Raw genomic sequence first — 17,683 nt, forward strand, 5'->3', positions numbered from 1 at the left:
CTCCCCCAATGTCCATAAAACTACAGGATCATTTTGTTCATGGTTCTTTCAGCACTGAGATGGCCCCATGTCTTCACTCATCCATCTGACCCTCATGCGGCAGAAATATTCTGTGGGGGAAAACTGAACAGAGGGAAGCTGGCACTTATTCTCTGGGTTAACCCCTTGCTTAACCATCTCATAAGTGATTAAAGACTTTAGTATTTCCATTTTTACTTTGATTGTTTTAATCAGGAACCTTCCATAACTGGCAGCTCAACTCAGCTCAGCTGAGCTATTTGACACCCTTTCTCCCCAGTGCCCATAAGGAGTAGTCACTGATAATTGTTCCCAGGCTCTTTAGGAATCATTCTTGGCTGAAAGAAGTTGCCTCACCCAAGGTTTAGCTTGGGGCTTTGGGTGGGGTGCAAGTGCCCCAATTGGGAAACTGAAAGGTCACCTTAGCTCTGGAGTACCTCCAAAGCTTCCAAGAGGATTAACTAAGGCCTCTGTGACAACTGCATTGTAATCCAATTTCTCCTTCTGCATAAATTTGCTTCCTTCCATCCCCCAAAGATATTGATCCTAAGAGCACCTTCCAATAAACCTACTGCACACTAATCTCCATCCATAATCTGCACCCCAGAACCTGAGTGTGAGATTTGTCTTAGTAACTAAGCCATTATGTTATAGAAGAGCCAGCTCAAAGAATTTGAACCAGACCTGAAGGAAATGGTAGGCTTTAGGACAAAGATTAGGTGTTTCAGGCATGGAATACTGGAAAGAAAAGAAAGTACATTTGGGGAACAATGACTGGATGAGTCTGGCAAGAGCAGAGGGTTCTTATAGCTTTCAGAGGCAGAGGGTTGTACTCAGGCTGCTTCTTGGATGCCAGCTCTTCATGTTGCCCTCTTCTCACTGAAGAAAATATTGATATGATATAAATAACATTTTAAGAAATTAAGTCAGGCATCTATGAACAGGATCAAATGGATAGGGAAGGGTAGATGTGAGCATTTCATATTAAAAATTCACAAGGATTCTTGACTAATTGAATAAGGGAAGCCAGAGAAAAGTAAGCATCATGGAGATTAAAAAGCTTCAAGTCTGGGTGAATGGGAGAAAGGCAGCTGCCTTTGCAGAGCAGTATTGCCCTGCTTGGGACATCTTCATGGTAGAGAGAAATGACATAGATGGTGTTCCGGTTTGCTAATGCTGCCATTATGCAAAATACCAGAAATGGATTGGCTTTTATAAAGGGGATTTCTTAGGTCACAAATATACAGTTCTAAGGCCATAAAAGTGTCCAAACTGAAGCAGCAACAAGAAAATACCTCCTCTGAAGAAAAGCCAATGGCATATAAAACACTTCTGTTGGCTGGGAAGGCACTTGACTAGCATCTGCTTGTCCATTGGTCCTGGATTCTGGTTTCAAAATGGCTTTCTCCAAAATGTCTCTGGGTTTCTGACTCTCTTTGCTTTTCTCTCTCAGCTCCTGTGCATTCGTTCTTGTTCTCCCAGGGTATGTCTCTCTATGTGTCTGGGGTTCCTCTCTCAGCTTCTCTGGGGCAAACTCTGGGCTTCATCTCTTAGCTTAGCATCTCCAAACATCTTTCTGTCTGCATCTCCAAGCATCTGGGTCTCTGTCAGCTCTTAGCTTCTCCTAGGGGCAAACTCTGGATTACATCTCTTAGCATCTCTCCAAAATGTCTCTCTCAGCTTCTCTGAGCCCATTATTTTCATGAGCTCTCTTAAAGGAATCCAGTGGTCTAACTAAGACCCACCCAAAATGGGCAGAGTCACATCTCCATGGAAATAATTTAATCAAAAGTCTCACCCACAGTTGGGTGAGTCACGTCTCCTTGGAAACACCCAGTCAAAAGGTTCCATCCAAGAAGATTGGATTAAAAGTTTATGGCTCTTTTGGGGTTCATAACAGTTTCAAACTGGCATAGATAGCATAGTTTGAGGATATCTCCCTCCTATCAAATGGTTCATCAAAACTCTCCTCTTTTGTTAAATGTTACCCGAATAGCATTCTCTAATCAATCCTCCCATTTCAATGGTAGTCTTAAGGAGAAGATGATGAGACAATACTGGAGCTACTTTAAGGATAATCAGCAGATTGGGCACTTTTCAGAAATCATTACCATGGAGCTCATAGCTCTGTGCTAGGTATAGGAAGCAAGAAGGCAAACTAGGCTTACAGACAAGGCAGAGAAGGCATGCCTCTTGCAATACCAGCTGAGTTTTCATCTTCTGAATGTCTTTTCTCTACTTTAAACCTTAGATTCTTAATAACCTCAGATTCTACATTTGGAATTCAAGCTGCTTCTGTAGATATTCACTTTATTCTGGATATATTGTGCATCAAAATACCTAAGCTATTAGTTTCTATATATGCACATGTTTAGTGGCCTGGTCATAATCAGTTACTAATCACTTGGTGAAATCAAGTAGGAAAGACATTATACAACAACACTCTTTTGTGTTTTGTAATCGGCCTTCAAAAGACAATTTCTTTCTGGCTTTCAGCCATAGGAAACAAGATGTTTTATTTCAATGCGAATTTCCTGATTCCATATTTAAATAAATAACATAAAATGTGACAGATGAGAAAAACAATGACTCCTATGAAATGATTGCACTAAATGGCCAAATTGGGGGATGGGAGAGAGTAGAAGAAAGAGAGGCTATATTTTCAACTGTGAGCCAGAGGTGCAATAATTTAAATTATAAGTTCATTTAACTGGATTCTTTTTTTCTGGTCTCTTTTATATTATCTTATAATAGACCCATTGTTTGAAAAGAATGCCCTAGACTTCTATTTTTTCTTTCTCCCTTGCCCTCTTTTTCTTGTTCTTCTTTTTCTTTAATTTTCAGCTTTTGTGTAGTTTGCTGAGACCAGAAATGTCAAAATTCTGTGGAGAACAGCTGTTCTCATTTCTGGCTCATCTGCTGAGGAAGAGGTCAGATCTCTTAAAGGAGCTGTGTCCTGTAATCTGCTCCACCCCAGATGTAAACTAGGAGACTTACTGTGTAGTAAGAGAATGAAATGGTCAGAAGCAATGGACCTGAACTTCTCTCATCACTAATTCTTCCATGTAGAAATTATTTTGGACCCACAAGCTCCAAGGTGGCAGAGCTCTCAAGAGGTTCTCATATGGTAGGCCCACTGTTTCAGTTAGCTAGAGCTGCCATTATGCAAAATAGCAGAAATGGATTGACTTTTATAAAGGGGTTTATTTGTTAACAAATTCACAGTCCTGAGGTCATAAAAGTGTCCAAACTAAGGCATCAGCAAGATGATACCTTCACTGAAGGAAGGACAATGGCATCCAGAACACCTCTGCTAAATGGCAAGGCACAAGGCTGGCATCTGCTGGTTCTTTGTTCCTGGGATGTGTTTCAAAATGTCTCTGGGCTTGTCTCTCTTAGCTTCTTCAGCTCCTGTGCATCTAAGTGTCTGGGTTCCTCTCTTAGCTTCACCAGAGCAAACTCTGGGGTTCATCTCTTAGCTTAGCATCTCCTAGTGTCCTTTTGTTGGCATCTCCAAGCATCTCTAAGCATCAGCATGTGTCTGGGTTGGCTACTAGCATCTGTCGGCTCCCCAGTGTCTCTTAAAGGACTCCAGTAATCTAATTAAGACACACCCAGAATGGGCAGGGCCACACATCCATGGAAGTAATTTGATCAGAGTTATAACCCACAGTTGATTGAGTCACATCTCCATGGAAACACTCAACCAGAAGTTCCAACCTAATCAAGACAAATACATTGGACCCCACAGATTGCATTAAAGAATATGCCTTTTGGGGGGGACATAATATATCAAAACTGGCACAACCACTAAAATATTAACATATCATTAACAATCCAGGCCTTTTTGTTGGTGTCAGAAATCATTACTATCATAGCTATTATTTACAAGGAGATTGGTAGTCTCTCACTCCAGGAAGCCTTCTCTGAAACCTCAGCTACCCAGTTAGGTCAATAGTCCTTCTTTTGATGGCCAGGAACCATTGTCTCCCCCTTTCCCCCAAAACACAAACTATAAAACAGATAGTTTTATAATAAACACCTTTTGGGGATTGAATCATGTACCCTACAAAAGATATACGCAAATCTTATTCTACATTTTGGTGGGTGTGAACCCATTTGTAAATTGGACCTATTGAAGTTGCTAATATAGCCAAGGTGTGACCAAATTGAATCTTAGTGGTTCTTAATCTATATGACTGGATGACTGAGAAAGAGAGAAAATCCAGACCCGTCAGTAATAAGAAGTCAGTAGAAGCTAGAAGTCAGAAAAAGCCAGAGAGGACAGAGAGATTGCCATCACCAGAACACTACAACCAGGGGACAAAGCATGGTCTAGCCAATATCTTGACTTTGGACATCTAGCCTTCAAAACCTTGAAACATTAAATGCTTGTTGTTTAAAGCCAACCCATTGTGTGGTATTTGTCATAGCAGCCCTGACAAACCAAGAGTTTTTGGTACCAGAAACTCAGGTACTACTATTGCAAATACCTAAAAATGTGGAAGTGGCTTTGGGTAATAAGTAGAGGCTGGAAAAATTTTTGAAGTTTTGACAGAAAAAGCCTAAACTTCCTTGAAGATACTGCTGATAGAGATATGAACATTTAGTGGTGATCATGGTGAGGGCTTAGAAATAAGTGATAACTGTAAAGAAAGTTCCTATGATCGTACAGAATATATATATATCATCATGAACAGAAGGTTGGTAGAAACATGGATGTTAAAGGTGTTTCTGGTGATGGCTTAGAATGAAATGATGAATGTGTTATTGAAAACTGGAGGAAAGGCCATCCTTGTTATAAAGTGGCAGAGAACTTTGCAAATTGTATTCTGATGTTGGATGGAAGATAAACTTGTAAGTAATGAATTTAGATATTTATCTGAAGAGATTCCCAAGCTAAATTTGGAAAGTGTGGCCTGGTTTCTGCTTTCTGCTTATAGTAAAATGAGAGAAGAAAGGGATAAACTGAGTTCTGAACTGCTAAGCACAAAGGAACCGACAATTTAGGAAATTCTCACCCAATCCAGAATGCATGCTTTGAGACAAGGGCCAGAAGCAGCTCTATTGGCCTCACTGAGCTTCGGGAAGTAGGGACCTAGATAATGATGCCAGGCTCTGAGAGGGTGTAGTGGAACCACTTTTGCTAGGAAGATTAGGTGTGAGGCTCAAGGACCCAGTTAGTCATCTAAGAAGTCAGGATTGTCAGTACATCTATATAGGAAGGATCTGGATTGTTTTATCTGGTTCCTTGAACCCCCTTGAACTGCATGTAAAACCTACAAGGTTTTTGAGAATTTTTTATGAGCTGAAACACTGCCAGACTGAACTAAGGGGACAGAGACAGGATGGAATGGAGGAAAAATGACTTCAGGAGCATAACCATGGAAGCTGAGGTCTGAGCAGAAAAGATCTCCTCAGGCCAAGAGAGAAGGGCTTGAATCCTTTTCTTTGGATAGGGTAGGGTTTCTGTACCATACTTGGAGGGGGCAGGCCTCCCACCCAGTACTTAGAGGGTGTGGACCTTCTTCCCTGATAGGGGAGAGTATGGCTGTCACTGCAGTGCTTGAAGAGGGTAAAGCCTATGTTCCAGTGTTCAGAGAGAGCATGGCTGCTTCCCCAGTGCTCACAGGGGGTGGGACTGTCACTTCAGCAGGCTCAGAAAGCAAAGCATTGATCCACAGATGACTGTCAGACCTTGGAATCTAGTGAAGTTTGCCCTGTTGGGTTTCAGACTTGCATGGGACCTGTGACCCTGTTTTCCTTCCAATTTCTCCCTTCTCCAGTGGAAATGTCTATCCTGTACCTGTCTCACCATTGTGTTTTGGAAACCAAAACTTGTTTTCTAGATTTCACAGGTCCACAGATGAAAGGAAATTTTTCCCCAGGAATGACAACCTTCATAACGGATTCTGATGAAACTTTGGACTTATAGTTATTACTGAACTAACTTAAGGCTTTTGGGATGTTGGGATGGATGAATGTATTTACCAGGTGGGAAGAGCATGTCGTTTTGGAATCCGGATAGGAGACTTTTGTGGATTGAGTCATGTATAGCAGCCCTGGCAAACCCCTAAAAAGATCCCCTGCCCAGTAAATTAGGAGCAAAGGATGCATCTTATTCTACTTTGTAGCCACAGCAACTGGCACAGCATGCAGCACATCTAAAGTACGAAAGTGTTCAGTGAGTATCCTAAGGATGAAATCAGTTTTTAAATCTAGCTAGGTACAGCTAGAAGAGAGTAGAAGAGGCGTGAAAGGCAGGATGGGCTGGGGAAATGAAGAAGGCAAAGGCATTTCAGTCCCAGATTGAGAAATAGACTCTGAGAGAACAGTGCCCTGCAGGCTTCAGGTGCGTCAGCAGGGGAGGGTAGCGTCAGTGCCAAAAGATTGCTCAGGCAGGTACAGAGGTTGCTTGCACTTAGCTTTTCCTAACCCCCCTTGCTTCCCAGGTAGTGTTGGCAGGACTCAACAATTTCTATCTGTTCCCAACAGGGCACATGAGAGTTGCTGAGAATCTGAGATTACCATAAGGGTAACAGTTGGTGCAAAAGTGCCCTGTCATCAAAAACTTCAGGGCAGACTATCTGGGCAGGGAACCAACTTAAAGTCACACCCAGACTTGAGATTCCCACTCCCATGAGAGGTGTAGAAAGTTCAGCAGTGAGGACCAGCAGATTCTAATTAGTCCCAGACTTCAGGCAGAGAGCAGAGCACAAGGTGGTGTCAGGAGAGACAAGGATGTGATGCAGTATGAGAGGAGCAATAGGACATACAAGAGTCTGTGTGTGGATCACAGCGGCCGCCTGCCCTACACTCACCCTGGTACCTTCTTATAATGGTGCAAGGATAATGGAAAGAAATTTAATCATGAGTGCCTGAGATATTTAAAAGGAATATTTCAATTATTGCATTCAACTCTAACAAGTTCTGGGGGGAAACCTTTTTCTCCTTTATTTCCCACCTTTGCTACTAGTAGTTAGAACATTTTGATAAGAATGGAAGCATTTGGGGGCAAAATAGAGAAGCTGTATTTTCTTTGCACATCAGAGTGTTGTATGAGGAAATTTGTGAGGCTGTGACAGGTCATTTTAATTTATAAACTAGGTATACAGATAAAAAATACTTGACTTAACTTGGAACCTAAATATAGAGTTAAGGGGCTGGAGAATAATTCTTATCTTTGGGAGGAAGTGAGATGAATTAATGACTTATGACTGTAATCACTGCCACCTCCAACCCCCAAAGGGCCAGGAGACATGGCAAAACCTGGATATTGGGGATGAGATGGCTTTAATGGTTAACCCATGGAAGCATAGTAAGTATGCTTTACTTTTGTTGTATGCTTTACTTTACTATTGTTGTTGTTGTTGTTATTACTGTTGGAGAAGAATCATGAGGGAAGCCAAATGATAGATTTTTCCAGGTGAACAAGGAATAGTAGAAGATTCTGATAATTTATTATAAATATGCAAAGATTATTTGGTATTTTCCTTTTTCTTGTTTATTGTTTTATTCTAACACCAAACACCACTGTATTAATTATATAGTAGTTCAGTTACTTAGTACTTCCTAGATGCCAAGTACTATTTTAAGCTATGGTTAGCTCATCTTTTGGGACCAGCTGTAGGTGGGGGTGGTGTGAGTGGTCACCTCAGATGTGGGTTTGGGCTCTGGGGAAGTTTATATCCCAGGTCTGGAAAGCTGTTCAGTAACTAGGCCAAAGGTCAGTGTTGAGGCAAGTGGCTCAGCTGAAGTCAGATAGATGCCAAAGCAGCACCCAGAAATTTTGATAGTTATGACATAGGCTATATTAATTCCCCAAATTATCAATAAGAAATCTGAGAGAGAAAGACATTAAGCAACTTGATTGAGGTTTTATAGCCAGAAAGTAGTGGATGTGTGATTTGATCCCAGATTTTCTGCTACCAGGGACTATGTGCTTAACTCCCATGCCATTCTGTCCTGAGAATAGAGCAAATTCAACAAAACTTTGTGAGTGCCTACTACATGCAAGGTGCAATGGGAATACAAAGAAAACACCTGTAGAGATGGGTCACAGGTAGGATGTAAGCGCTAGAAGCACACGCTCTTGAAGGAGAAACAAAATGCACCTATGAATGACCCTGCACATTAGAGACAAAGTCATGTCCTGTTATGTTATTGTATTTTTTGGAGCATGAGAACAAAGACATTACACCTGAGCATTCTGATGAGCAAGAGTGCCAAGGTGACTTGTTATTTCTCCTAGACCAGCATCTCTCAATCATTTGACATTAGAAAGGCAGAATCAACCCTCCGGACCTTCCTGCTCACTTGTAACTCTCTCTGAGCCAGAGGAGTTGTCTGTGCATAGAGGATTTTGGATCAGTAGGATTGACCGCAAGATGTTACTTCTCATTCAGTTAAAGAATAGACAATAAATAGACATATTCCTCTGTTAAAAAAGAAAGTAGGGTGGCCTCATGGCTTTAGTATCAGAGACTTGCTTGGGTTTATATTGAAGTTTGCCCATTTAATTTTGTCATCTTAGTGATGTTTATTTAACTTATTTGAACATCAGTTTATTCATCTGTAAAATGAGGATGATATTAAGCATCTTACATGGGTTAATGAGGGGATTAACTGAAACAATGCACTTGAAAGTGCTTTGTAATCAACAGAATGTGGGAAGCAGAACTAAAAAGTGATTCTTTACCTGAACCTAAGATTCTCCACTCTATAAAATATTACTTTTTGACTGCTCCTTTTTCTATGGCCTATTAACTTCTATGATTTTTTTGTGTGTGTTTTATAGTATTTTCTTGAATTAGCCCTCTCACCTTATTTTTACCGCTGATAATCTGCAAGCATAAGGACTGCGAATCCTATTTCTCTTGAATTCTTTCCATAGTGCCTAATAAAAACTCTCCACAGAGCCTGCATTGTGTAATAAGTATACAAATAAACTAGCGTATCTATATATGGCAACTTTTCAACTTACAAAATATTTTCACATGCATCACATCATTTGATCCTGGCTGCATCTCTCATGGGCTTTCTAGGTTATCAGATAGCCGTGACTAGGCGACAGAGAGACTAAGTAGTGATCAGGTTTCAGCATTAAGCATGCCCTGATGATACTTACCGAATTTTTCTTTGCCACTTCCTTCTCTCTAACCTTGTGCCCACAGAAATTTACCTCAATTACACACCCTCAGGCCTTGTATCTCCAAAAGAGGGTTCAAGCAGTCAAAGAAAACCAAGAGATAACAAAAATGCCAAGAGAGTCTTACACTCCATCCCTCGAAGGAAAACAGCCTTAGTTTGTCATCCAGATCCTTTAAGACATTAACATTTTTCGGCCCAATTCAAATAAATCTATTTAAATGAGAAAATGCCTAATAACATTTAAGACAAATTCAATATTTTAGAAGCATAAGTTTATTTCGCAGCTCAATTCTACTAAAATTCTCACAAATAAAAGTGATTGATTTTTAAAAAATTCTATTTGGGAACCAACTGCACTGGCATATGGGTAACATGGGGTAGAAGTGGAAATAATTCTGAAAATATTTTTAGTAGATTCATTCATTCTCTGTTAAATATGTTGTTAAATTATTTACCTATGGAAGGGATGAGGAGGTCTGAGAAGCAAGCCCTTAGCATTCTTCTTCATCTCAGTCCCTGCATTTATAAGAAAGAGAGGGTCCCACAGGCACAAAAGGTGAGGCTCATATCATCTTTATAGTGATTCCAAGTTAAGAAACCCAGTCTCATACCTGAGATAGTAAAATGATGAAGGAGCCTAGCAGAGCACACGTATGTGTTAGATGTGTCACTGTTGTTTCTGTCCACCATTCAACTGGAAAGTCAACAGCGTGTTTTTCTCTCATTTTGTGTCCTCCTTCCTCATCATCCCCTGTCCTTAATTCCATTGCACATTTGTTCAATAAATAAGAAAGAAGGTGGGTGGGAAAAAGTGGAAGAAAACCACTATTGGAGAGTGTGAAAAAGCAGAAGTGTGGGGTCATGAAATTCTAGGTGAGTAGCCAGAACTGTCACCAAATGAGGACAGGCAAGTCTTTATGGAGCTGAGAGTTGGCCAAGCAGAGAAACTAAAGTGTGTTTTTCAGCCTTTGCGGTGGAGCTCTACTTCTTGATCGGAGTGCCCTGTGATTGTTTTGACCAATAGGATGCAGCAGAAGTGACGCTGTCCCCACTCTCAGCCTAGACCTTAAGAGGGCCTGGCACCTTCTTTTGGGAACCCAGAGACACCAAGTAAGAAGTCCAACTACCCTGCTGGTGAGACACCATATGTAAAGGGGGTCCCGCGTGGATAACAGACCAAAAAGAAAGGGCCCATCTGTTCTAGCAACCCCAGCTGAAGTGCCAGACACATATGGGAAGCTGCTACAAATTGTCAGGCACAGCCTAACTGTCCCAGCCAACAACACAAGAAACAAGGCCATTACCACCAAAGTACAAAGTAAAAAGCTATAAGCGAATAAATAGTTATTTTTGTTCTGGTTGTTTGTTATGCAGCAATAGATAACTGGTTTATTCTCTATTTAAATCATCCTCTGTCAGTTTATACATGGCACCTGGTTGAGGGAGATGCTCAGCAAAATAAGCCCTGCCCTCATGGAGTTTACAATTAAACATTATGTACCAACATCTGGGAGAAGTAGAATACAGAAGTTAAGATTAAGAACTTTAATCCAACCTCTTAGATTTTTATTCTGTCCTTGTTAACTTATCAGCTGTGTGGTTTTTGCCACATTATTTAATCTCTCAACTATAAAGTGGGGTGATACATATGACAACCTACTATAGGTTGGTTAAAAGGGATTGTGTCAGTTTGAAGTTGTTATGGACCCTAGAAGAGCCATGATCTTTTAATCCAATCTTGTGGGGTGGTACCTTTTGATTGACTATTTCCATGGAGATGTGACTCCCTCATCTGTGGGTGAGACCTTTGATTAAATTATTTCCATGGAGGTGCGGCCCTGCCCATCCAGGGTGGGTCTTGATTAGTTTACTGGAGTCTTTAAGAGAGCTCATGGAGAGAAGGAGCTCAGAGAAGCTGAGAGAAACATTTGGAGAGAAGCTAAAATATGTAATCCAGAGTTTGCCCCTAAGAGAAGCTAAGAGCCAACAAAGACCCAGATGCTTGGACATGCTGGGAGATGCAGACAGAAGGATGTTTGGAGATTCTAAGCTAAGAGATGAAGCCCAGAGTTTGCCCCAGAGAAGCTAAGAGAGGACCCCCAGACACATAGAGAGAAATGCCCTGGGAGAACAAGCAAGGATGCACAGGAGCTGAGAGAGAGAAGCTAGGAGAGACAGAAGCCCCAAGACATTTTGGAGAAAGCCACTGAAACCAGAACCCAGGAGGAAAGGACCAGCAGACGCCAGCCATGTACCTTCCCAGCTGACAGAGGTGTTCTGGATGCCATCAGCCATCCTTCAGTGAAGGTATCCTCCTGTTGGTGCCTTAGCTTGGACACTTTCATGGCCTTAGAACCATAAATTTGTAACCTAATAAATCACCTTTATAAAAGCCAGTCCATTTCTGGTATTTTTTGTAATGGAAGCTTTAGCTAACTAGAAGAGGTACTTAAAAGTGGAAATAAAAGTGAAACTCTTAGAACACCCCATCCTACAGCAAATGATCCACAGTTTTAACTAATGTTATTATTTGCTGTGGTTGCTGTTTAGTAAAGTCCCGAGAAAAAACATAAGCATTTTAATGATGACAGTTCTGTCACACTCCTGAGCTTCACAAGGCAGCAAGTTAGGAGATGCTGATGGGCACAGTGGGAGCCAGCGAGGGAGGGGAGAGGGGTCTTGCAGGGCGAGAGTGCTCTCAGGACCACCAGGATCCCTTTGGGATCAAATGCAGAAGAATGGTATTGAATTTCCTAACAGCAACTAGATCCTACAAGACAGTGGAGCCACTGCCGATATCTATGTTTTAGACTCAATGTTTACTTGTATATCTGTGAGGGTATGAAGATACAGTCCTTTTAGCTGTTTCCTGATTCCTGCATTGTCTCTGATTCATGTAGTTCCTTTTTGTCTACTTATTTCACTTTTGCTTGTTTATTTATGCTTGGTCTCTGTGTCCATGTTGGAATTTTTCCTTAAATGTCTGGTTAATTCATGCCTATCAATTAACATTTAAGAGTGAGTTTTTAAAACACTGTTGGAAGCACCAGGTAGATGAACAGAGCATGTTGACTAGTACGGTAATCAGGGGATGATCTACTCTTTCCAATAAAGGGCCCTAAATGTATATCTAGAGGCTTTTTTCTGGGGCCATCTAATTCTTCCCAGGGATGAAGCAAGAGGGTGGGTCTGGAGCCAGTTGCATAGGTTTGACCACTGATAGTCTGAGAGCAGCTGGGGAAACTGGGGCCATAGGAAGACACTTTCTAGTCCGTTGTTTTTCCTGGTGCCCCACATTAAGAATTTTTGCCCTGTTTCTCCAGAGAATAAATCTCTGGTCTCTACCAAGTGGTGTGTGGGGGTGGTCGTGAGGGGTGGGGGTTTTGGGTGGGCAGAGGTCATTGTACCTGGAGTGGGGGCAGAGGCTTGGTTCCACACCTTCCCCTGAGTACCACTTTCTGCTGAACCTGGGTCCTTAAGTTTTGAGCCTTTCTGAGGTTTTGTGTAGTGCATTAGCTCACCTCTTGCCATTTTCCCTCATAATGTGCTTAGATTTTACCTTTTCCCACCATTTTCTCATTTATTGTCAAAATCTTTTATTCACAACTACCTTTTATTCCTGTTCTCTTTGTATTTATAGGCTAATAATTTCGTTCATTTTTTTTTAACAGGCATGTGTGTGTGTGAAGTTAAATGCATGTGTTTATGCCAGTTTAACTGGTTTCAAAAGGCAAAGCTGCTGGATGTGCTCTTTTGGATAGTGACCTATGTATGAGTCAAACTGATGGGCCCATTCTGATCAGACAAACCCAGTGGAATGTCATCTGAAATACCATAAATAGATTGCTAAAATTAATGTTAGTTTTATGCATTTCTTTGCTTCTTGTCATTTTTTTAAATATTAGCATCTATCTGCAGAGTTTTCAAAATGGTTGACTGATGTTTTGTCAAGTTGGCAAGAGATCAGTGGGATATGAGAATGGTTTGTGTTCAGTAATTATTGGTGGTTTGATGATTTTAGAAATCAACTTGTATATTTTTCCTAGACTAAACATGCTTATTTGTTGCGAGTGTATAATGTAGTAATAAGCAACTTGTTAATGTGATTCCAGTAAGTTTGAAAAAAATAAAATAGTCTTCTTAACTTCATCCTTCCTCCTTCCTCCATCTGAATATATCTCAGTAAAATAGATAAATTTGTAGTTTGACAGGAAGAATAAAATTGGGCTCCAAATCCTGTTAAAACAGGTATCCACTTGTCTAAACAAGGTGTCATAAAGATACCAAGGCTAGTAATATTATAATAATAGCTTCTATTTATTGAGCAACTCTAGCTCAAGTATTATGCTAAATTTTTAAAACATTGTTTTAAGCAACAAAACAGCCTTATACAATAGATATGTACATGTTTATAAGTGGAAACAAGGCCCAGGGAAGTTATGAGTCTCAGAGAAGGTCCAGGGAATGTATGATAAGGAAGGGATCTGGGGCCAAGTCTGAACAACTCTAAAGCTGACTTCCTACATAATGCGCTAGGGAGTGATGAAAACGTCACTAGTTTATAAACTTAAAAAAAAAACTGTGGTGACTTATCTTGGGATTCATCTGTCTCCATAGTGTTCATTCCATTCTGCCATCTCACCCCAGGGAAAGAAGTTAACATGTTTGAGAAATCTGTAAACAGATTATCCTATCTTGAGCTTGATTTTAAAGGTGAGATCCCATCTGTAATTTCTTCTCCCTATTTTTTTTAATTCTGATGTGATTTGTACAAATACCTATGGAGATTTGGGGGTCCTTTTTTACATCACTGCTGAAGATCTGACTTAGAAAGTCTTCATTTGAAGGAAGTTTGAATCTCACTATGAAAAATTCTTTTGACTTTGGTTTTCTCCATGCAGTTGAAAGTACCATATGATAGGATGGCTATGCTACAATTAAACAAACACCTTATAAGAAATTCAGCTTGTCAAAACTGGCTTGTTAAATAATCTTGGAACCATTATCTGAATAACAAACTAGATCTTAACTTGGATTGCAAACCTCAGTTTTATGGGTCTTCAAATGACCTCATTGTTTTAATAAATGAGTACATCAGGTTTCCTTATCCGTCAGGAAAATCCAACACTCTGTGTGTCAGATGAATCAGAAAACACACAAATGTCTCCCATGCTGAAAGATAAGCAGGTTCTGGATTTAGGGATGAAGTTGCTACACGCCAAAGCAACTTCATCCTTAAATCGGCTCTTGACTGAGGGAAGTTGCCTCTTTCGGTTCATCTAAGCACCAGATCATTTACCACTCAGGCAGCTTTATTCCTTTCTTTTCTTTGCAGGAATATGCTAAATGTAAAGGTATGTAGTGATATACACACTATGCAATCCTTTTCCTGTCAGGAATCCCCCACTCATTATCCTCCCCTGACCACAGTCAGAATATTCCATAGATTCAAGGATATCATCCCACTATGCACCTTCACCTGTTTGTCCAGAGAGGAGGCAAAGATAATCAAGCCCTTCATTCCCTTTCTAAAGCTGTATTTGGACAAGGCAGTCAGATTGGAGCTTTTATACTGGATTCCTGGGAAGGCCCTACCAGCCCTAACCCCTTCAAGATTGTACCCCTTTTCCTGCCCTATCCCAGGGGTTCTCAACAGGGAGTGATTTTTCCCCCTAAGGGATATTTGACAAATGTTGGGAGATAGTTTTGATGACCACAGCTTGGGGGTGGAAGCCAGGGATGCTGCTAAACATCTTACAATGCACAAGACAGCCCCCTACAATGAAGAATTATTCACTCTAATAGTGCAAGGTTGAAAATCCAGTTTAGGCCTGGAGGCAAGGAGACAAGTTGAACCAGGTATCATCTTCTCTTATTTCCTAATCCATAAAATATTAAGTGCTTTTTATATATCCAACATTGTGCTCAATATCAAGGGAGAAAAAAAGGAATTTTATTGAACTTCAAGAAGGAATACATTGTGGTGGGTAGGATCACTGACTCAGAAACCAGACAACTTGGGTTCAAATGCCAGCTCTATCACTTAGGAGCTGTGTGAACTTAGTCAAGTTCCATAGCTTCTTTGGGCATCATTGTCTCATCTGCAAAATGCAGCTAACAACAGTACCTACATTATAAGCTTGTTGTGATGGTTTAATGAATTTTTATATGTGAGACACTTGGAACAGGGTTGGTACATAGAACACACTATTTAAATTCTCCCTCCTTTCTCTCTCTCTTTCTTTTTCCCTACCATTTAAGATGCCTGGGACCTATCGTAGGTCCCACAGATGTAAACAGGATTGGTTCCCCACAAAGGAGAGAGACCTGGTGGCAATGAAGATTATGGAAGAGAGCCCACTGTTATGCTTTGTTAGGAGTTCTGATGTTAGGAGCCTTGGACAAATGACTCACTCTGGGCCTCAATTTCCTTATATGTAAAAAGGGCTGCTGGCACGGGCCACATCATAAGGTCTCTGGGACAAGTAAGATAATAAATGTGAAAAGAACTTGAAAAAATACTATCACAGATTGAACTTTCTGGAAAATCTTTCATGTTGTATATTTTATATCTTCCTGCATTCCCATATTTCTTCCAAAACTTAGTGTTTGTGTGTATGTATGTGTGTGTGTGTGTGTGTGTGTTTACATATATATATAATGTACCTCCTTGAAGACAGTGGCACTGGAAAAGCTTAATTTATTCAAAGTCCTCAAATTTGTTTCCGGACTTAGGCAAGGAACTTAATTACTTTTCAAAAATTTTGCTAGGATATTAAAAAAAATCATAATGATGATTTACCAGTTTTAAGAGATGAGGTGGGAGACAGATTAACTATATCCCCTATTTAAGCCAATTTGTTAAACACTTGCAGGTGAGCAGACATCTGGACAGGGGTCCTTTAGTGAGTGGGGGCCAAATCAAATAAGGAATAGCATTAGACACAGCAAGTGTGTAAGGGCCTCGGGTGGACTCTGTCCTTGAGTTTTCTGGCCTCGGCGCCCACAGTGTGGTGCTTCCCCAACATTTCCTGGTTCTGACTGGAATTGCTGTTGGATCTCAGTTTGACAACCTGGCTTAAACTTGCTGTGCTCCTAACCTCGTTTCTTGTTTGTGTCATCTGCAGGGAGCAAGGCCCAGGTTTAGACAAGCAGAATGATTTCTAAGTCCACAGCCTCTCTCTCTTTCTCTCTCTCTCCCCGAGCATATGCTGTTTTCTGTGAACTGTGATCAAGGAAACACTCAGCGCCACACTCCATTTACAATACCAAAATCACTGACCAAAGTCAATGAATATTCTCAGCTCTAGGTGAAAGGAGCTGTCAAAATGCATCATAATGGACACATGTCCACATCATAAAGCTCTCAGCAGAAGTGCCAGAGAAAGAGAGCATGACCCTTTCCAAAATTAATTGTTCCAATTGGGGATTACCGAGTACTAGGTGGGAGTAAGTAAGTCCTCAGCTGTGACTGCTGTGACCACTGTTCTGCCAGGAAAAAAGAGCTCTGAACCAAGGACCAGCGCCCTTCTCAGATGTCAAGTTTATTTTCACAGACCTCTTATTTCTACCCCCAAAGTCCTCCAGTTTGCCAATTTGGTCAACATAGTTCCCCTTTTCTCGGGAACTGGATAGGGATGAAATCAAGGAGTCATTGAGATGATTTCACAAGTCCTCGGTGCAACTTAGTATTGATGTGGATGAAAACCATTCACCACCAACTACACCACTGAGGCAATGACTGGAGTGAGACATCTCAGTTTCAATACCTGAACTCTTGTAATTCTTCATACAAAGGCTTCCATGTCCTGTGTGTGTTCTTTAGGGGATTCTCCCCCATACTTCCCTGCCCCCTCCTCACTTCTTTTGTAAACTGATCTGTGTAGGTATCATGTGAAAGTGGGGTTGATCTGAACTTCCCATCCAATATGTAACATGATCCCCACTCAAAGCAGAATCAATCTTTGTCATTTCCCTCAGAGGACTAGAAGACTGTATCATTACATTTGCACAAATATGGTAATTTACACATGGCCCCACCCCCAGGGGCAAGAAGCTCTGCTACATGATCTAACTCCACAGTGACCTCTCAGAATTTCCATTAAGATACTGGAAGGGTTTTCACTCAATTTATCCTCTGGCTGACTTGATTTATGTCTTAGACAATGGATGCTTTTATAAAGAAAATGTTCTTGGCATGTAAATCTTTATTTTTTTTAAGAGTCCACTGCAAATGTAAAAATTGATTTCCTTTGCTGCTTTTTCTTAATTCCAAATAATACTGTGTGTACTGCTGCTGCCTCAAGGAGCAGGAAGGCCATAATTTACCAGATGTAAGGCTATTAGGCCTTCATTTCCTGAAGCAATGAATTAGCAACTTTTTTTCCCTGTCACAGAAAATTGTCACCAAAATAGTCCAAGACACAATGGCAAGTCCAATTAATGTTTTGTTTCTTCAAGAAGGCACAGCTGAAAGATGAATCAACTGAATGAGAGGTAAATTAGGTAGGAAACT

General features: G+C 40.8%; 1 pseudogene; it reads left to right on the plus strand.

Annotated features, from left to right (window-relative positions):
* The first annotated feature begins 1,063 nt into the window (after positions 1-1,063).
* Positions 1,064-17,683, plus strand: part of LOC119511454 — a 39,115-nt pseudogene continuing 22,495 nt past the window's right edge.

Source organism: Choloepus didactylus, chromosome 2 (genome assembly GCF_015220235.1).
Source record: "Choloepus didactylus isolate mChoDid1 chromosome 2, mChoDid1.pri, whole genome shotgun sequence".
NCBI classification, from domain to species: domain Eukaryota; kingdom Metazoa; phylum Chordata; class Mammalia; order Pilosa; family Megalonychidae; genus Choloepus; species Choloepus didactylus.